This window comes from Triturus cristatus, chromosome 11 (genome assembly GCF_964204655.1).
Source record: "Triturus cristatus chromosome 11, aTriCri1.1, whole genome shotgun sequence".
NCBI lineage: Eukaryota > Metazoa > Chordata > Amphibia > Caudata > Salamandridae > Triturus > Triturus cristatus.
The window spans coordinates 266,461,240-266,483,479 of record NC_140594.1 but is presented as its reverse complement, the minus strand read 5'-3'; positions in this window follow the sequence as shown (position 1 = coordinate 266,483,479).

Below are 22,240 nucleotides of genomic sequence, written 5' to 3'. Positions count from 1 at the left end.
GAGAAGATGGTTTGTATGTCTGATCTCCTTTTGTCGAAGGTGAGGAGGAGTTGGGTATCATCTGTGTAAGAGATGGGGTTAAACCCCAGGTCCCTCATCAGTTTAGCCAGGGGCGTCACATAGATGTTAAATAAAGTAGGGCTCAAACATGAGCCCTGCGGGACGCCTCTGGTAACCTGTGTGCGAGCAGATGTAAAAGGACCCATTGACACTGCCTGAGTACGGTTGGACAAATCTGACAACCAGCTCAATGCAGATCCGTTGATGCCAAGCTCTAGTAATCTATGCAAGAGAACTTGGTGGGAAATGGTATCAAATGCTGCTGAAAGGTCAAGCAGCACCAGAAGTGCTGCTTGACCCTGATCTAGAGCCATTCTGATATTATCCATTACCTCCACCAAGGCAGTCTCAGTGCTATGTTTAGCACGAAAGCCTGACTGAGAAACATCCAGAGCACTAGAAGACTCAAGAAAAGCAGATAAGTGCTTATTGATATGTTTCTCCGTGATCTTGCTCTGTAGCGGGAGCAACGAGATCGGGCGATAGTTTGACAATTCCTCAGGGGAGATGTTAGAGTTTTTGCGGATGGGAATGATTTGGACGTGTTTCCACCTTTGAGGAAGACTAGCAGATTTTAAAGAAGTATTAATTATAGAGCAAAGTGGGGGCGCCAGCTGAGCCGCAAATCTAGAAGAGATTTTAGCAGGGATAGTGTCCGGGGGGATCCAGATCTGGTGCGTTCCAGGAGTGTTTGCACTTCTGTGATGGTAATAGCAGGAAATGTAGTCAGACGAGGTCCTACACGAATGGGGTGTAATGTGATCTCCACAGGAATAGGAGTAAAAGTATTAGAGAGGATGATATTTTGATAAATCTTCTCAATTGTTTGTACAAAAAAGGAAGAGATATTGTCACATAGTGTCTGAGAAGAACTATCCCTGGTCTGACAAGATTTGGGGTTCGTAAAATCGTGTACAATTTGAAAGAGCATTCTGGCATTATTGCCTGCCTGCTCCAAAATCTCTGCAATGTGGGTTTTACGGGCCAGTTTAAAATTTTTATGATAGGTTGCCATTGCTGCTTTATATATAGTTTTAGCTTGCTCATTATGTGAGCGTCGCCAAATCCGCTCCAGTTTTTTACAGGCACTTTTCTCCACTCGTAAGCCTGACGTATACCAGCCAGTAGCAGACCTTTTGGGTGAATATCTAAGAGGCTTGAGAGGAATTACTTTATCGAGGATATTACTAACTCTCGAGTCCAAAAGATCAAGCTGCTGATCTACATCCTCTTGCATACTGTTCCAATCCCACTCAGCAAACAGTAGGGAGAGGTGGTTGGCCGTTAATTTGTGCCAGGGTCTGTACTGACGGGTAACAGAATTATTATTTATCACAAGAAGATGGTCAATAGGACCCAGCAATTGGAAATTTATCATAGAGTGGTCAGACCATGTAAGCGGGAGAGTTTCACCACATTTAGGGCCTTATGTAGGTGGGCTGGCATTTACCACTTCATAAATACCGAATCATACCGATTCGGTATTTATGAAGTGGTAAATGCTATGTAGGTATTCCTGCGGTAAAAATTACCGATTCGTAGTAATTCGGTAATTACCGAATCGGTATTTACCGATTCGGTAATGAGGCATACCTTCCCATTGATTGAATCAATGGGAAGGTATGCCTCATTACCGAATCGGTAAATACCGATTCGGTAATGGGGGGAACACAATCAAGGGTGGCAGGGTGTCACATTGACACCCTGTTGCACCCCTGATTCCTGCATGTGTGCACATGTGGCACACATACATGCCCTAAGGGCATGTATGTCTGCCACATTGCACACTTCTAAGCGCTTTAAAATGCTTTTACACATCCATTCTTAATTTACCACCAACTATTAGTTGGTGGTAAATACCGACTCCAGACAACACCCACACACTCCCCCTACATCTCATTTCTGTATTCGGAATTTACCGAATCGGTAAAATTACCGATTCGGTAATTTTACCGATTCGGTAAATTACCGAATACAGAAATGATCCCCCTACATAGCAAAAGCCTAAATAACGGTCGGTAACGGTATAATTACCAAAAATCGGCCGTTACCGACCGGTATTAGGCTACCTACATGAGGCCCCTAATGTCCAAAGAGTTGGCAAGGATGAGATCCAAAGTGTGACCAGCGATATGGGTGGGAGCGGTATTAATGATCTCTAAACCTCCAGCAGCTAGATCTTGTAAACATAATCTAGTATCTTGATTGGAGGCATCTTCACTGTGAATGTTAAAATCCCCAAGCAGTCGAAATTACGTGTAGCGATTAAGTAGGGAGAAATAAATTCGAGCAGTTGGCTGGTGAAATTTAAAATTGACCCAGGCAGTCTATAAACTAGAGCGCCTTTCCAAATACAACATACAGAGAGGTCCAATCTAAAAACAATACATTCAAATGCTTCTGTCCCCATCTGGTCAAGGATGGTAACAGTCAGTTCCTCTTTGTAAATTAAAGCTATACCCCCACCCATTTTACCTATTCTATCCCGCCTGAGAATCCGATAGCCCTCAGGTATAGCTAGAGCAATAGCCGGGGTGGAGGAGGGTTTAAGCCAGGTCTCAGTAATGAACCCTATATCTGGCTTCTGATCTGTTAAAACATCCCATATATCCGCGGAGTGCCTAACCAAAGATCTAACATTAGCTAGGATACAGTTCCATACTTGATGCTGCACAATGGGAGGCGAATAACTAAGAGGCTCCAACCGAAGAGAGTCAGGTAGACATAAACAATCAGGTGATGATGTAGTAAGCAAAGTGGGACAGTAGCAATGCATACTTTGAAACTTGAACCTTTGAAACTTTGAATCTTGGATTCTAATCTTGATTTTACGTGATGTCAATCCAATATAATGCAGCCCACACGGGCATGTCAATCTGTAAACAACATTTGACGTGTTGCAATTGGTAAGTTTATTCAAATACCAGGTTCTACCATTTGCCAGTTGCACGCTTTTTGTGACTTCCGTGAGTTCACAAACAGAACACACCCCACACGAGTAATGTCCAGATGGAAGACCCGAGTTTTTAATCTCTTGAGTCGGGCGGGTATGTACCAATTGGTCACGCAGATTTCTCGATCTTTTAAACGCAAATCTCGGTTGGGGCATTTTAAAGCTAATTGTACTCAACAAAGGCCAATGCTTCCTGATTCTCTGCTGTATCTTAGTGGATAAAGGGTCAAACGTAGTAACTACCGGTAGGCAGTCCCCTTTATCCTTCACATTCCTCTCCAGTAGGGCCGCTCTAGGTGTATTCAGCGCCCTTTTCCTGGCCCTTTTGATCACCTTCTTGGGATAGGTTCGGTTCTCTAGTTTTACTGCCAGCTCAGCTGATTGTTCAGCAAATTCCTGAGTTGAGGTGCCCATGGGTAAATTATCCAGAAGGACTCGTGGATGAAATGATCTATAATGTAGGATAGAATTCTTATCTGTGGGTTTTTGATGGACATTGGTACAGAGCTGATTTTCTACTGCACAAATGTCCAAATCCAAATAGGTAGTTGTACTCCTACTGATGTTCCATGTGAATTTAAGGTATTCATCTAGCCCATTAAGCCAATCCAAAAACTCCTTAAGGCTCACTTCCGTCCCTGTCTAGATGCAAAGCACATCATCCATAAATCTCTTCCATAAATCTCTTCCAGAGACAGATGTTATTCTGGAAGGGATTAGATGGGTGATTGATGTAGTTAGCTTCAAACTGGCCCACATAAATGCAGGCCAGACTGGGGGCAAAAGTGCAAAAGTTGCCACCATCGAAGTACCAGACACTTGAGGGTACTGCTGATCTTTACAGGCAAAAAAGTTTCTTGTAAGGGCTATCTCCACGCATTGTAGGACAAACGATTGTGGAGTGTCATAAAACCCCTCACATTCCCCCAGTGCCCGCGCCGCTGCCACCAGCGTGGCGTCCTGGGGTATGCTTGTGTACAACTACTCAATGTCAATTGTAACCAAAAATTGTTGGTCAGGGTCATACTTCAGTGTATCCAGGATATGCAAGACATCCGTAGTGTCTTGAATATATGAGGGTTGGGTGAAAACACAATCCCTCAAAGCTACCTATTTGGATTTGGACATTTGTGCAGTAGAAAATCAGCTCCGGACCAATGTCCATCAAAAACCCACAGATAAGAATTTTTTCCTACATTACAGATAATTTCATCCACGAGCCCTTCGGGATAATTTACCCGTGGGCCAGTTCCTGCGTTACCGCAGGAATTGCACCTCAACTCAGAAATTTGCTGAACAATCAGCTGCGTTGGCAGTAAAACTAGAGAACCGGGCCTATCCCAAGAAGGTCCAGGAAAAGGGCACTGAATACACCTAGAGCGGCCCTACTGGAGAGGAATGTGAAGGAGAAAGGGGACTGCCTACCGGTAGTTACTACGTTTGACCCTTTATCAACTAAGATACGGCAGATAATCAGGAAGAATTGGCCTTTGTTGAGTACAAGTAGCTTTAAAATGCCCCAACTGAGATTTGCATTCAAAAGATCGAGAAATCTGCATGATCAATTGGTACATACCCGCCCGATTTAAGAGATTAAAAACTTGGGTCGTCCATCTGGACATTACCCGTGTGGGGGGTGTTCTGCTTGTGAACTCACGGAAGTGACTAAAAGCGTGCAACTGGCAAATGGTAGAATCTGAGATTTGAATAAACTTACCAATTGCAACACATCAAATGTTGTCTACAGATTGACATGCCCGTGTGGGCTGCATTATGTTGGATTGACATCACGTAAAATCAAGACTAGAATCCAAGAACATCTGAGCACGTTGAAGGCAGGAAAGATGACCACACGTCTACTGGATCACTTCCAGGAGCAGAAACACAATTATAAAGACATCAGATGGGTTGTACTGGAGAGAGTGGTGGGGGACACGTACAATATTGAGAACAAACTCGCCACTAAGGAGGCACACTGGATTTATCAGGAGGGGGTGGACCAACGGGGTATGTTGATGTCATTGAATGGAACAAGGTGGGGATATACACCTAGGGTATACCATGCCCCCTGTTTTGAGTAACTGCACTAATCAGCATTGTTAAAACAGCACAATACATGCACCAACCGGGTTATTACTCTCTTCCTTTCTGTGTGGAACAATAGTAGAGTCAACCTAGGAGTGTCGTGGTCGACACTGTGAAGAATAGCACACTTGAAATAGAATACACCCTGTGAAAACAAAGAGGGTATCTTCTAGGATGGAGAAATTGTAAAATATTAAGTAGATACAAATTGTAAACTAGTTGGGAAGTCACTGATAGAATCGATCCCAAGCTGTCCTTACCATAGTTCAGGTTTACTGACATCCGACAGCTAAGGAAGAAATATACACATACTCACCCTTTGATTAGTAGCTTTGTTTATATACACACATCGGTATGCTCCCCATTCAAAGATGGCGCTTACAAAAAGGGTCATGTGACCGAGAGATACCCGAAAAGGGTGGGCATGTATTCAGGTTCGCGCCAGTTTAAATAGACGCACAGGAAAAAGAACTGGTGTGCGTGGAGTTTGATGCCAGACGCGAGAAAAGTATCGGTAAGCGGGAAACGATTAGATTCATGGTGGGTGGTGTAAGTAAGGGCAGTGCTCAGCTGAGGGAAGCGGGGATGAATGCTATGGCTTTGAGACACGTGCATGGCGCTATTGGAAAATTAACTGTTTAGATGAAGCAGGCATATACACACAGTTGATCCTTACAGTCTTGTTTGAGATGTCAGCACATGACATATGTGAAGGTGGGATGGGGAGTAAATCCCATATCGCTTTGATGAATGTGAAGGTGGGAACACTTTACCAATGCTCCACCAGTAACGAAGGTTATTCTCTCAACAGGTTGACAGATAGCAACTGTAGTAATATATGAGTAATATATGTGTACACATCCCCAGGAAAGAGGGTTGTCGGTATGCACAGTGGGGGCACCACCTCGTAAATATTCCATATGTGTGAGCATAAAATTTGAACACAAACACGTGTTGCGTGTAGTGGTTTTAAATCATGTACTGTGCCTTACGTTTGTTACGTGTTGTCTGTGTCAATTTTCCCCAGGTATATTACTGAACTGACAGTGTGGCAAGGACTGACCCCTAGCCCTGAAGAAATTGCCGGAATTTTTTTTAAAAGGCAATCAAATATGTTGGCTTTCCATAAAAACTAATGCAGTGCGACAGTAGTTCTTGGTTTTAAATTGAGCAGACGCACGGCAGTGATTAAATATTGATGGTTTTGCCAGTGGTCGTTTAGCTCGTTTTTAGTTTGTAGAAGCAAAAAACAGTGAAATTTTTGATTCAATAGTAGGGGGTCAGAATTGGGTTGCATGCGGAAGTCTTTCCAAGTGTGTGTTTTACCTTTTTCACACTTTCAAATTATTTGTGCACTTTTTTCACAATATTTCTTTATGGGTTTGGAGGTTGCTAATCATGAAAGCCGGAGCACAGTGGTGAGAACCTACCTGCAGCTCCCATGGCGGTGTTTCCGTGAGGTAGCTTCAAACCTCTCACACATTTCTCTTTGTTATGATATGCACCTTGACTTTTGTTGTGAAATATATGTTTGGTTGTATACTGGGGAATGACACTAAACAAATTTGGAGCATATTATCAAGAAACGGCGTTAAAATTATCGCCGCTTTAGCGGCAGAAAGCGGCCGCTAAAGCGCTGATCATGGGCTTGATAATATGCCTTTGAGAATTCCAATAGAAGCCCATGTTCTGGTGTCAACATGGGCTTCTATTGGAATTCTCACGGGCATATTATCAAGCTCATGATCGCCGCTTTAGCGGCAGTTTTCTGCCGCTAAAGCGGCGATAATTTTAATGCCGTGCTTGATAATATGCCCCTTTGAAACTAGGGAAAGGAGCACCTAGATTGGACAGCATTATATAAGCTGTTAATAAAATATTAGAGTCAAAATATGGCTTTGGGTTTGCTCACGAAGATTGTTCCATATTAGAGTAGGTTATTTTTTGTGATTGTAAGAGGGAAAACTGACCAGAATCCATTTTAGGGTTAGACAAATTGGTGTCTCCTGCAACAGGGTGGACCGGGCATAAAATTGCCATCCCCAGAACATGAAGGAGAGCTAGATCCTGAACCTGGACTGTGACTGTGGTAACACCATGGACGTCTATAAGGATAAGCTGCCTGATGCCTTGATGGACTAAGGACTCTGTATACAGCTAGTGGGTCTTTCCAAAGCAAGTGATGATGGCCACCTTAGACCTCCTTAGAACAAGTTGGAGGAAGACCTGGATTTCTGTGCCCATACAGGAAGAGAGGTGCAGCAGGAGCCAGGAAAAAGGTGAACCTGGTGCAGGGAGCCAATGCAAGCAGCCCCCAGCCGACTGCACCCATTTTGAAACCAGGGGGGCCCACTGAAACTGCTACTGGTGGTTAGGGATCACCTTCAGAAGCAAAGTGAGACCCAAATCATTTTATTTTGTGAAAGGTGGCAGGCGGGTCAGGCTCCTTCCTCATAAATCCAAACAAAGTTTCTTTGTTTAAGGAGCCTCAGACCCAAGCAGGGCGGCTTCGTCGGATGCGTAATGAATAATGGCAAGTGTTTCATGATGGACTGCCAGCCTGTTTCTGAAGTTGAAAATAAAATGTTTGGATTTCCTACACTATTAGTCATCGTATTTCTGAAGAAGAAATGTGTTTGCTTTAATAGACAGGAGTCTTCGTTCCTGTTGGACGAAGCCGCCCTGCTTGGATCTGGGGCTCCTTAAACGAAGAAACTTTGTTTGGATATATTCATGACATCCAAAGACAAAATGGTGCACCTGTGTGTCTATAAGTACCCCGCCCCAGTGGGCGTGGCCGCGAGCACGGCATCATGGTACTTGAAGTGCCTTCCCGTTTTGCTACAGTGAGCTGTCTTTGAAGTAAATCAAATAAAATCACATAAAACTCCAGTGGGTTTGCACAGTGTCTTCCATTCTTTATGCAAACACCTTATTGCCCTGATTCTTTCAGCTCCCGTCCCTTCCTGATGTATCATGGTGGCGTCCGGGTCTGCTGAGACACAGCAGGACTCCCTCACGGCTATGCAACAGTCGTTCCAATCAATCCGCAAAGTTTTACCTCAGCTGAAGGAGCCCAATACAACGGGTGAGTGGTGCTTTTCACATCTTTAATTAGGGCTGCAGCGCAGGTTGGTTCAGATCACAGACAACATGATTATATAGGGTACAATGCATACCAGGCGAAAGTAAGGGACAGCTTATGTAGACATTGGTACCTAGTGAAACAGGATCCGATGTTACAGGTCAATGTGTCAAGAAGGCCGATGATAACATTTAACAAGGCCAAATCAAAGAGTGAGGATTTTTTTAAGATAAATCCGGAAGTGAAGAAAGGGGGAGGGAATTGGAATTGGTTGCAGACTACCCCTTGCTTTCAAAAATACCATAAATGTAAGGCCTGCAGACACGGTAAAAACGAACAACAGGTTATATCACCCCTACTAAACAGCCCATGGAAGATAAGAACTTCATTAAGTTGTAAAAGTGAATATGTTGTCTACGTCTTAAAATGTTTGTGTCCAAAAATGTATGTTGGGACATATTCTGGGGGAGGAGCTTCGCGCGCATCCAAGATGGTCGCATGAGCACAGGGCTCCCCGGACCCTTGCCGCTCCTCGTAACTTATCCTGACATTATCCTGGATTTGTGGATTGATTCTGGAGGATGAACCTTGGCTGAACCCATAACTCTTCTCAGAACGAAAATCGGACCGGGGAGACCTGAAATACAGCGTCTTGCATTTTGGAGGCCCACCTGGGAGCTGTGCCCGGTGCTTTGGTGAACCGTGGGGCCGGGGAGTAGTTGAACAACAACGGCATCGGAGCTTTGCCAATGACCGCGCCCCCACTTTCAGTTTCGCTTTTGCACTTCTGCATGTCCTGATCGAGGAGCCACTTTGCACGGCTGGGGGGTCCTCCGGCCTTGGTACTGGACTGATTTGTGCCTTTTTTTCAACTCTCCCGAGCGGGCTCTCGGACAGTCTGTGTCTGATCTGCTGGTGCCCCTTTGCTATCGGTCCCCACCGGTGAACATCGCCCAACATGGGGGGCAAGGGGGATCCCGAGAAACGGAAGACCAAGACATCCCTGCGTGGAGGACCGGTCCAGAGTAACATCATGGATCGCTATACCCAGGGTAAAGGGACCCCCGGGCCGGTGGGTGCCGTCATGGAGGACTCCGGTGGGGGTCCGTCCGTCCCCACGGAACTGTCGCTGCAGGACGTTATGGGCGCCATCAACGGCATAAGGGAGACCATCGCCCAGCAGTACGAGGCTCTGGCCCGTAAAATTGACACGGTTGCCGTTGATGTTAATCCGGGCGGATCTCTCTAAGACTAACGAGAGGGTTCAATCGCTGGACTTGAGGACATCCACTCTTGTCACGGATGTATCAGACCTCCAGGCAACTCTTGGCGATCTAAAGTCTGCAAACGACGCGATGTCCCGGCGGCTGGAGGATTTCGAAGGTCGGGCACGACGCAATAATATCCGTGTCATAGGTGTACCGGAGACTTCCAACAATCGTCCAGTGGACCTTATGGTCGAGGATCTCATCCTCAATCATCTTGCTCCTTCCGGCCTGAGCAAGTTCTTCGCCGTGGAGCGTGCCCATCGGGTCCCGGGCGGTAGGCCTCGACCAGGCGCTCCCCCGAGGCCTATCATTGCAAAACTTTTTCATTACAGAGACCGGGATGCAATCCTGCAGGCCTCGAGGATACACGGCCCAGCCAAATATGAGAATTCCTCCGTCAACCTCTTCCCGGACTTCACCCAACTCGTTCAGAAACAGAGAATGAGCTTTCAGGGGGTGAAGCGCCGTCTTCGAGATCTGGACATCAAATACTCTATGCTTTTCCCTGCCAGGCTTCGTGTGGAATATGAAGAGCGGACTCTCTTCTTTGAACGCCCCGACACAGTGAGTGACTGGTTGGATTCCCTGCCAGAACCGGGAGACCGAACTGGGCGTACTGGCGGTGCCGAGGGCGGTGGGCCTCTGCAGGAATAATTCTTGGTCCTCCACTTTGACAATTCCTTCTGTGCTCAGCCAGGTTCTACCTCAACTGTATATTTTGTCTATTAATGTTTCGTCTGGGTGCGGGCGGGGACGGGTCCCTTTCCTCCTCTAGGGTCTTTTTGTAGCATGGGATTGTTAGGGCGACAGGCACACTGCAAGTTGGGGGGGCTGTATAGTCCGCAGGGGTGCAGGGTGGGGGGGTGGCAATGGTGTGGGGGTGGGAGGGTGGCAGTGGTGGATGGGTTGTGTGTTTTTTCTTTTCAAGGCGGTGTTATTGTTTTCTTTCAGTTTCAGGTGTCTGGCTGCGTGCACGGGGGTTCCAGCTTCTTGTGTTGGGATGGGGGGGGACGGGTTGAAACTGATGTCTTGGAACGTCAACGGATTGAGGGACCGTATCAAACGTGGGGTTGTGTTGCAATATTTGCGTCGATTGGCCCCTGATGTGGTATTTCTTCAAGAAACGCACTTAGTGGGAAATGTATGTCATGCTATGAACAGGGGGGGCTACCGACTGGTCGCACACTCTGGCTTCACCACTGGCTCCAGAGGGGTGGGCATCTTACTGCGCTCCTCCCTCCCGCTTGAGATTGACAAAGTTACTCTTGATGATAGAGGGCGCTATGCGTCTTTGACTGGGCGGTGGGAGGGGCAAACACTTTCATTGGTTTCGGTCTATGTTCCCCCGGGCCTCCAGACCTCCACTTTTTCTGATGTGGGTCGTATGTTACTTGAACTCCCTGATAGTCTCCTGATTGTGGGTGGGGATTTTAATTCCGTGATTTCGGGCGAGTTAGATCGTTACCCTCCCAGGGCCCTCTCTGCCGCCCAGGCGTGGCTCGGCGGGTTCTTGGACACTTTCGGTCTGGTGGACTGCTGGAGGTTGATACATCCGACACAGAGTCAGTACACATTCCACTCCGGGGCCCACGGGAGTCTTTCCAGACTAGATTATTTTCTAATGCCCGCGGCCCAGACCACCCGGGTCCGGGAGGTTAAGCACCTGGCCCGGGGCATCTCCGATCATTCCCCATTGTGGCTCCTCTTCGACACCGGGATGCGATCCGCTGGGCGGTTCGCCCCCATTAACCCCTGGTACTTGCGTGACCCCAAGATTCGCAAGGGTCTTATTAAGTCGCTTGATCAGTATTTTCTGGAGAATGAGGGGTCCGTCTTGTCCTCAGTGTCCCTGTGGGAGGCCTTCAAAATGGTCCTCCGAGGACACGCCCTATCCCTGATCATGGAGGCCAAGAAAGCTAAGAATGGGGAGGTGGTTGCATTGGAGGCTGAGATATCGGGGTTGGAGGCTGCCTTGGAGATGGGTGTCACTCAGGACGGGCTCCATGCCCTCAGCCTGAAGCAGTTCGAATATAAGTCCCTTGTTACAGATGCTGCTCGGACAATGTATAGGGAACAGCAGGGTAGACTGTATGATGCTGGGGATAAGGCGGGAAAATTGATTGCTTGGCTTGATAAGAAGGAGAGAGTGAATTGAGTGGTCCCCGTGCTTCAGACGTCGGAGGGAGTGAGTGTGACTGACCCTGGTGAGATTGTGGAGTATTTTGCGGACTACTTCTGTGCTGTGTACTCCCCTGTGTCTACTAGAGATGAGGCTGACTCTCGTCACTTGTTGAAGGATATCGCTTTGCCCTGCTTGTCGGTGGAGGAGCGTGAGCAGATGGATGCCCCACTTTCGGTTGACGAGATTGCAACCGCGATTCATTCCCTTCGCTCAGGCAAGGCTATGGGCCCCAACGGACTCCCGATTGAACTCTATAAATTGCAACCGTATAAACTTGCGCCATTTCTCTGTCGTATGTTCTGGGAGTCGCTTGAACTCGGCTCTCTCCCTGATGACCAATGCTTGGCCACTATCGTCGTGATTCCCAAGGACGGTAAGCCTCGGGACCGTTGTGCCTCGTATAGGCCTATTTCTCTGCTGAACGCAGAGCCGAAAATCCTTGCCAAGGTTCTTGCGAACCGCCTGCTTACTGTTATTTGTGATTTGGTGCATCCGGACCAATCCGGTTTTATCCCGCACCGGAATACGGCCCTTAACTTGCGGCGCCTACATGGCGTACTTGCAAGGGCGGAATATCTTTCACAGCCGGCCATCTTGGTTTCCTTGGACGCCACGATGGCCTTTGATACGATAGGATGGCCGTATCTTTGGGCCGCCCTGGCAAAGTTTGGCTTCGGGCGGGATTTATTAATTGGGTTAAACTCTTATACGCTGCCCCGCTGGCACAGGTGGTCGTTAATGGGAGGGTTTCCCGGCCCTTCGTTCTTGGGAGGGGCACTAGGCAGGGGTGTCCGTTGTCTCCCCTGCTCTTCGCGTTAGCTTTGGAACCGCTCGCTGCTTGGCTCCGTTGGGAACGGTCGATAAGAGGGATCCAGTGGGCCCCTGGCTTCGAGGATCGTGTTTCGTTGTACGCGGACGACATTCTCTTGTACCTCACTTCACCACGTAAGTCACTCAATGTGCTCTTTGACATCCTCACTTCCTTCGGCAAGAACTCTGGTTTGATCATTAACTGGTCCAAATCTTGTGTCTATGCTATATCCGGTGGCTTTCCTCTCTTGCCTTCTCGTTTTCCCATTAAGGCGTCCAGCAACGGCTTTACGTACCTGGGGGTGTACGTCTCATTGGATCCAGCTGTCCGCTATGAGCATAATCTCCTCTCTCCACTTCGGAGATTGAGGTTAGACGTGGCCCATTGGCGTAAGCTTCCCTTGTCTTCCCTCGGTCACGCGGCACTTTTTAAAATGATGTCTCTTCCCCGATTTCTTTACGCACTTCAGAACTCCTTTGATGTTATTCCGGCGGCCTACTTCCGGGAAGTAGAGAGCTTACAAAGGAGACTTGTTTGGGGCGGTCGTGCACGTATTGCTCTTGCAAAACTGACTCTCCCCTGGTATGACGGGGGCATCGCGCTCCCGGACATCAGGAGGTACTATTGGGCTTCCCAGCTATCTGCTATTAACCATGCCACGTACTCACCTGGTCCGAATCCGGCCTTCGAAATGGATAGATTTTTGTTGCCTGGCGGCAACTTTAACAGAGCGCTTTACTCTCGATCGGCTGGGAGGACCTTAACCGGTCCCACTAAGATTGCAGTACGCTTGTGGAAGGCTGCGAATGTGGCCATGGGCTGGAATGATCGCTTGACGGGCGCGACCCCCTTGTTTGCGTCTGACAGATTGGTAAGCCTTTGGACGACGAAGGGATTCGAGCGTTGGGACACGATTGGCATCAGCAGAGTAGGTGACCTTTGGGTGAAGGGTGCGGTTAAATCCTTCGCTGCGCTGCAGAGTGAGTACGAGTTGAGTGAGAGGGAGTTCTTTCGGTACGTTCAGGTTCGCCACGCTTTGCTCTCGGCCATCGGGGCGGGGACTGCAGTCCCTGTGTCTTCGCCACTCGAGGACCGCATACTCGACGGTCACTTGCCCGACAGTACTATTTCCCTTATCTATAAAAAACTAATAAACATTCGGGCGGATCTCCTCGTGCGTCTGCGGGAGGCGTGGATCGGGGATGGGGTGGAACTGGACGACGAGGACTGGCAGTCCGCGCTGTCCTCCCCTAAGGAGGTGGCTATACCCGCGCGTCTCCGTCTTGTCCAGCTTAAAATTCTCCACCGTGTCTACGTGACGGGCCCTCGTTTAGTTCTGATGGGTTTCTCTGAAGACGGGCTCTGTAGGCGCGGCTGTGGGCTCAGCGCCACTTTTCTCCATGTTCTCTGGGAGTTCCGTAAGGTTGCGGAGTATTGGCGCCGGGTGCATGCGGTCATGGAATGTGTCACTAGGGTCGCCCTGTTGCCTGAGGTTCGCCGATGTGTGCTGAACGTGTGGGAGCCTAACGATTATAATGTGGCTCAGACTCTGTGGGCGGCCCTTGGGAACATGGTTGCTAAGAGGGACATCGCACAGCTTTGGGGTTCCCGGCGGCCTCCCACTGTGTCAGTATGGAAGGAGAACATGGACTGGTGCATGTGCAGAGAGAAGACTGTGTATGTGGCCCGGGGCAAGCCGGGGGCGTGGGGTAGAATTTGGGGCCAGTGGAACGCGTACCGTGGGAACATCTGCACACCCCCCCTCGTGGACTCACCTGATGCTGCCTTGTCCCCCTGATCCTGAGGTTCCCGGACTATTGCATTTCACCTGTAGATGGTTCTGGCTCTCCCGTCGCCCCCACCTCCCCCTTGATCATCCTCATTAACCACCCGAGGGTGGAGTTGGTACTGTGTGGTCCCCCAGCCGTGGTTAGACGCCTCTTTTTCGCTGATTTCCGCCTTGTCTTTTGGTGTTATTTTATTTTTCTTTTTTGTTTGTATTTCTAAAATTTATGTCTCCGGATAACTTCTGAGGTGCACTCAGTACTTTGTCAATTCGGCTGAGCCCCAGGGGGCCCATTGCTTCCTAGATGTTGTTGCACATGTACATATTAGCGGCCGGCCCTGGTGGTTGTAGGCCCATGTTTGTATTGATTTTTATGTGCAATAAAGGTTTTTCAAAAAAAAAAAAAAAAAATGTATGTTGGAAGTACTATTCATATGGTTTCATTCGTGTACTACAACATTTAAGGGCAATTAAGAACAATGATAAGAACTATGTGGTAGCTCGCCACATTAATGAAGAACACAAGGGGAATATGAATGATCTTGTCTATTTTGCGATAGATCAAGTCCCAAAAATGTTGAGAGGCGGTGACAGAGAAAGAAAACTCCGTAAATTAGAATCAAAGTATATACTCTTGCTTAACACCAAAACTCCAAATGGATTGAATATAGAAGAGGATGTACATGTACATTTGATATAATCGAAAATTCAATTTTCATTTGATTTTAAGTAGAACGTTGATTTTAAATTCAGAGGAAGTAAGAAGACTAGAAAGTAATTATGCATCAGGTTGATTAAGTTTAAGCCAAGTAGTCTGAGGAAGTGTTAAAATAGCAATGGTGTGCGCTGAATTAAGTAATGAATCAATAATTTTTAATATAAAGAGATAACCAATTGAGTGTTTGGCGCATTTATGCTATATATGAAATTATATGAAAGACATTATATGCACTAGCATTTTATTTATTTCATTAGTAATATTTGCATAATAATATAAGAAATGAATTTTGTATTAGCACAAGCACTTTTTTGACGTGTCTGAATTATAGTTATATTTGCTGATTAGTAAATAATTTGCACTTTAATTGCTATTTTGCACATGAGATCAGAGGTACTGTAAAGCTTTTTGCAAATTTGCACGTGATATCTTATGTACTGTAATGCACATGCACTTTATTAGATTTTAAGATATTATCTATGCTTTTGACACAGTATTAAATTTACATCATTTTGATTTATTGGCAGAGTCATAGATGGGATTTGACTTAAATTGGGGGCACTAGCCCGATATTCTGTTGCAAATGGACGCTGTGACCGACACAAAATTGGACTGGATGTGATGATGCTTAACATACCATGAAGGATATTGGAAACTGTTTGCTACATTGAGACTTTATCAAAGAAAAGCAACAGAGATGTGGAAATGAACTTTTAGCTATGACACAATAGTGAAAGTTTATCTCGAGCGATTTTGGTATGGATTTTAGAAATAATCAGTTTTAGCACATCCAATATGTATAATACACATAGTGGTCTGGTAGTGATGTTTTAACTACTGGATTAATGAGTTGGTCACAGTGTAGCACAGTGATGTTGCATATATATGTATAGTCTGTCTACCATATCTATTAGGCAATTACCACGTGACTTTCAAACCTCTGTTAAAAAATGTTTGATTTTATGTGACTTCCCATTGTGAGAAAGACAGGTGTGCCGAAACGCGTCAAGCGGATTAAATAAACAAAAGCTTAATGGTGAAGCTTACCCGTGTGTCGGAGTCCAATTTCTGGAGAAGGAGTCGGGAGTGGTTGAAATATATATATATATATATATATATATATATATATATATATATATATATATATATATTATCTACTGGCGGTCGCCAGTAGATAGTTATAGTTACAACCTAGTTTCCATAGGAAATCTCAAAATTCTATTTTGAATAATTTTGGCACCGATTGACGAATCCTCGCGAAATTTTCAAAACAAATGGGGCGCTCCGTTCAGCTCCTACCCTGAAAGTCTTGGGGTGATTCGTCAAGCGGGGGCCGAGAAAAAGGGGGGTCCCAAAACGCGTTTTCCCCATGCATTTTTCCATAGGACCTTTAGTCGCAGCTACAACCCGAACGGCTGAACAGAATTACGTGAAATGTGGCAGAGAGGTAGCCATAAGGTCAAGGAAGTGCCTTTTGCAGGTCTGGTGTAAATCTGTTCAGTATTTCCTGAGAAAATAGCATTTAAAAGCATATCAATATCTATACGCACGCACCGTGCGCGCACTGGGCGCGCACCCTGCCGGGCGCGAGCGCAATTCTGATTGGTTGTTAGATGTCGGTAAACATTCGAATCAGTCGAAACCAGGAAGTGTCGGCCGCCATTTTGTCTCTCGCAGAGGGGGTGAAAAAAAAAGGTGGAGAACGTGAAAAGGGGGCAGAGTGGACAGTTCCTGACCCCCTAGCCTTGGTCAGGGGGTCACAGAAGGATCCCCCAAGGGAGAAAAACACAATTTTTTTTTAAATCGCGAGGTGCGCGCACGGTGAAAAATCTGAAAAAAAAAGAATTAATAAATACATAACTTAGCATTTAAAAAACCGTACAAATTCACTGAAAAAACCATAGGTTTCACACACGTTATAGTTACGAATTAGCATTTAAAAAACCTTGCAAATTCACTTAAAAAACCATAGGTTTCACACATGTTATAGTTAGCTGGACATTTCACTCGTAAAAAACCAATGAAATTCCCCCGTTATAGTTAGTGCAGGCAACTATAACTCACGCGACCGCAATCCTCTGCTGATGACGTCAGATATTACATCACTGATGACATATGTGTCTTTATGAAAAATAAATATTTGTAAGATATGTATAGCTAAAGATTAATGGAAGAAGACATGGGTAAATAAGTGTCTAAATACAGTGATGTAATATCTGACGTCATCAGCAGAGGATTGCGGTCGCGTGAGTTATAGTTGCCTGCACTAACTATAACGGGGGAATTTCATTGGTTTTTTACGAGTGAAATGTCCAGCTAACTATAACATGTGTGAAACCTATGGTTTTTTAAGTGAATATATATGTATATATATACTTATAGTTAGGACCTCGTTTCTATTCAAAAATAATTTTTTCTTTTGCCAATATCTTTGGTGCAGTTTGACGACTCTTCTCACAATTTTCAAAACAAATGGTTCGCTCAGGTCAGCTCCTGTCTTGAAAGATTCGGGGTGATTCGTCGAGTAGGGCCGAGAAAAAAGGGGGGTCCCAAAACGCATTTTCTCCATGTCAATTGCCATAGGAAACTTTAGACAAAGCTACAGCCTGAAATTACACCACATTTGGCAAAAAGGTAGGTCTTGGTTCAGAAAGCGTTCTTTTGTTTCAATGGTGTGAATTGGTTCCTTAGTTCCTGAGAAATTCAAAAATTTTAAAATATCGATATCCGGTGGCCGAGGAGGATTCCCAAACCCACCTGATCATGAGCTTCATTATTATTGGTTGTCAACACTCCAAACCAAGAAGTGTTGGCAGCCATCTTGTGACTCGGTAAAAACCGAGTCACAAAAAAAGGGAAATAAAATGATTAAAAAAAAGAAAAGTGGACAGGGTAGAAACACCCTGATCCCCAGGGCCTCAAAAAGCTTTTCTTTTTTAAATGGCAGGATTCGCGCTGGGTGCGCGAAGCCTGCTGAAAAAAAATAATGAAGTGCGGTCTCCTGCGCTTAGTTTTATTAAGCCCCCGGGTGGGCCAGGTCCCGGGGCCCACCACCTCCCTGGGGCATGATTAATAATATGCAGGGAGCACGTGGCCCCCTGCAGCCTCCAGGACCACCGCCACCCTGGGGCTTGTATAAATTATGTGTGGGGGCTTCTTCCCCCATGCTGCCCCGGAGACCACTACCTCCCCGGGGCATTTATTAATAATGAGTGGGGGGCCTGCTGGGCCCCCTCAAGCCCAGGGACCACCACCTCCCCGGGGCTTAAATAATATAAATGAAAGTGTGAGGTGCTCCTGCCCCTCCACACGCTGCCCCATGGACCACCACCTCCCCAGGGGCAAACTTTAATTACAGGTGGGGGTCAATTGTGGACCAATGGGCCCCAGGGACCACCACCTCCCCGGGACCTAAATCAGTTGGAAGGGAGCCCTCCTTGGCCCTGGGGACCGCCACACCCCAGGGCCGGCTCCAGCAATGTCCAGGGGTGGGCAGTTTGCAATGGCAGGGCGGGAGCCGTCATTGAAAATTATGCTTCACTTAACGGAAGCGAGAGCAGAAAACCTGCTCTCACTTCCATGAAGCGATGCAGATTGCTTTTGGAAAAGGGGAGCTGCATGTCAGGAGGCGGGGAGCCAGCAGGGTCTGCGGGGGCACTGGGGCTTCCCCCGCTGTCCCCAACATGAGGCCAGGCCCCGGGGGGTGGGGTTCCCCGGGGTCAGAAGTGGCCAAGGGAAGGGGGGCCACACGTCCCCCTCCCCAAAAAAAGAAAGGCTGGGCAGGCCCCGGGGATGGGGTCCCTTGGGCTAATAGTGGCCCAGGAAAGAGCGGCCACGCCGCCCCCTCCCGTAAAATAAAATAAATGTTTTTTTAAAAAGAGGCAAAGCCCCGGGGGATAGGGTTCTCGGGCCAAAAATGGCCTCAGAAGGGGGGCCGCGTGCACCCCCTTTAAATGTTGTGAATTCTTAAATTAAAAAATAGGCCATGCCCTGGGGGATGGGGTCCCCAGGGTCGAAATCGGCCTCGGGAGGGGGGCCGCACAGCCCCCTTCCAGGTTTTTTATTATGCTTTTTTTTAAAAATGGGTCAGGCCCTGCGGTGTGGGGTTCCCAGGGTCCCAAAAATAATATGAGGAGGGGAGCATCTTGCAGTAGGCCCCGCCCCCTCCCTGCACCTCACTGCAAATGCGCCTCCTGGCCCATTCTAAGTTGGGCAACTAAGTCCCCTTGAATCCTGAGGGTCTGTAGGGGCCAACTAGCCCACCAGGTACCTCCAGTAAGCCCCACACAGTGGGATTCCTGAGAGGTGGTCTGAGGCTACGCCTCTTTTTACACCACTTTGCAAACACGCCTCTTGGCGCACTGCTGATGGGGCGATGAGGTCCTCTTGTGTCCTGAAGACCTCAGGACTAAATCAGAAATAAGTGTACTTCACCCCCGAGCAGCAGTGCGCCAGGAGGCGCGTTTGCACAGTGGTGTAAAAAGGGGGCATGGCCTCAGGCCACTCTTAGCAATCCAGAAGTGTGGGGCTTACTAGAGAGAACAGGAGGGATAGTTGGCCCCCAGGGACCCTCAGGAGGCAAGGGGACTTCATTCCCTAACCAAGAGCGTGCCAGCAGGTGCGTTTACAAAGTGGTGGAGAAAAGTGGCATGGCCTTTGTCCAGCTCTCAGCAATCCCACTATCTGGGGCTTACTGGAGGTATCAGGCAGGCTAATTGGCCCCTAAGGACCCCAGCAGCGAAGGGGACTTTAATCCCCATCAAAAAGCATGCCAGGGAGCACGTTTGCACGCTGGTTGTCAAAGGGAGCGTGGCCTGCTATGAGTACTTACCAGTGCTACTGTATGGGACTTACTGGAGGTAATAGGAGGGGTTGTTGGCCCCCAAGGTTGTCCTTGGGGGCCAACCACCCCTCCTGTTACCTCCAGTAAGACCCACATAGTGGGATTGCTAAGAGGTCTTCGGAGGCCATGCCCCCCTATCTCCACCACTCAGCAAACGCACCTCCAGGCACACTACGGGTTGGGTGATGAAATCCACTTTACTCCTGAGGAACTTTGGGGGCCAAGAAGCCCTCCTGTGTAGGACTTAGAGGAATTACTGAGCGCTGGTTGGAGGCCCAGCCCCCTTTCTCCACCACTCTGCAAACAAGACTACGAGTTAAAGAAGCATTTGTAATGTAATAGGTCTTGCATTTGCAAGAGTTAGAGCTATTGGCCCTGTAAATGTAAAAGTTTTTTATTAATGTTTTTTGGAGTGGAGTGGATGCACGTTGTGTGTAGTGGAATCATGTTGTATGTTGTGCAGTGAAATTATGTGGATAGAAAGTATGTGGTATTTAGTGTATAGGAATTATGTATAGTGGGATTATGTGTTATGGAGAGTAATTATGTGGTATGGTAGTCTGTGTTGTGGAGAGGTAACCTCAGGTTTAGTCTTCCTCATTTCTAGCTAAACTATGAACTCAATGAGACAAAAAAAAGAAGGAATCACTGAGGAGCACTTCTGGACCTAGTCAGAGGAATGAGCAGGGCTACTGGAATTATGCGACTGTTTGGCTGCACCGACTTTTGCACCATTATACATTTTCCACATTAGCCACATAATTCATCATTTGCTGCCTAATCTGCAGATTTGAACAAAAAAAGCATTGTCTCTAGCTCAAATGGTTCAAACGTTACCAAAAATGCAGCAACAAGTGTTACAGTGTGGTGGAAGGTCCTTTGAATGGTCACTTGTTACTTATTGCTAAATGTGGGTGTTAAATTGGTACTAATGATGTGCAAGCCACTCTTGCTTCTTTCTGCGCCTCTCTTGCCTTTTACTGCATTTCTCTTGCTCCTTTCGGCACCTTTTTTCCTTCTTTCAGCACATCTTTTGTTTCTTTCTGCACCCCTCTTCCCTCTTTTACGCCCCTATTGCCTCTTTGTGCACCTCTTTTGCTTCTTTCTGCACTTATGTTGCTTCTTTCTGCACCTCTGTCCCTTCTTTCTGCAACCCTTGTGCCTCTTTCTGCACCCTTATTCCCTCTGTCTGCACCCCTCTTGCCTCTTTCTGCACCTCTGTTCCTTCTCTCTGCACTTCTCTTGCTTCTTTTTGCATTTCTCTTGTCTCTCCCCCTCTTCCCTCTTTCTGCACTTCTCTTGCTTCTTTCTGCACTTCTTTTGTTTCTTTCTGCACCTCTCTTGCTTCTTTCTGCACCCCTCTTGCCTCTTTCTCCACCCCTCTTACCCCTTTCTGCATCTCTGTTGCTTGTTTCTGCACTTCGCTAGACTCTTTCTCCACCCCTGTTCCTTCTTTCCGTACCTCTGTTGCCTCTTTCTCCACCCTTCTTTCTCAACTTCTCTTGCTTCTTTCTGTACCCCTGGTGCCTCTTTCCACACCCCTTTTGCATCTTTCTGCACCCCTCCTCCCTCTTTCTGCACCTCTATTGCATATTTCTGCACTTCTCTTGCCTCTTTTTGCACTTCTGCTGCTTCTTTCTGCACCACTAGTGCCTCTTTCTGCACCCTTGTGCCTCATTATGCACCCCTCCTCCCTCTTTATGCACCTCTCTTGCCTCTTTCTGCACTTCTCTTGCCTCTTTCTGCACCACTGTTGTTTTTTTCTGCACTTCTCTTGCCTCTTTCTGCACCTCTGTTGCTTCTTTCTGTACCCCTTGTGCATTCCTCTGTACCCCTCTTCCCTCTTTCTGCACCTCTCTTTCCTCTTTCTGCACTTCTCTTGCCTGTTTCTGCACCACTGTTGTTTTTTCTGTATTTCTCTTGCCTCTTTCTGCACCTCTGTTGCATCTTTCTGCACCCCTCTTGCCTCTTTCTGCTCCCCCTCCCTGTACATCTCTTCCCTCTTCCTGCACTTCTCTTTCCTCTTTCTGTACTTCTCATCTCTCTTTCTGTTCCCCTCTTGCCTCTTTCTGCACCCCTCTTCCTTCTTTATGCACCTCTCTTGCCTCTTTCAGCACCCCTGTTCTCTCTGTCTGCACCTCTCTTGCCTGTTTCTGTACCTCTCTTGCCTGTTTCTGCATCTCTGCTGGTTCTTTCTGCACTTCTCTTGCCTCATTCTGTGCCCCTCTTGCCTCTTTCTGCACCCCTCTTCCTTCTTTATGCGCCTCTCCTGCCTCTTTCAGCACTCCTGTTCTCTCTGTCTGTACCTCTCTTGCCTGTTTCTGTACCTCTCTTGGCTGTTTCTGTACCTCTCTTGCCTCTTTCTACACCTCTGTTGGTTCTTTCTTTACTTCTCTTGCTTTTTTCTACACCTCTTCTGCTTCTTTCGGCACATCTCTTGCCTCTTTCT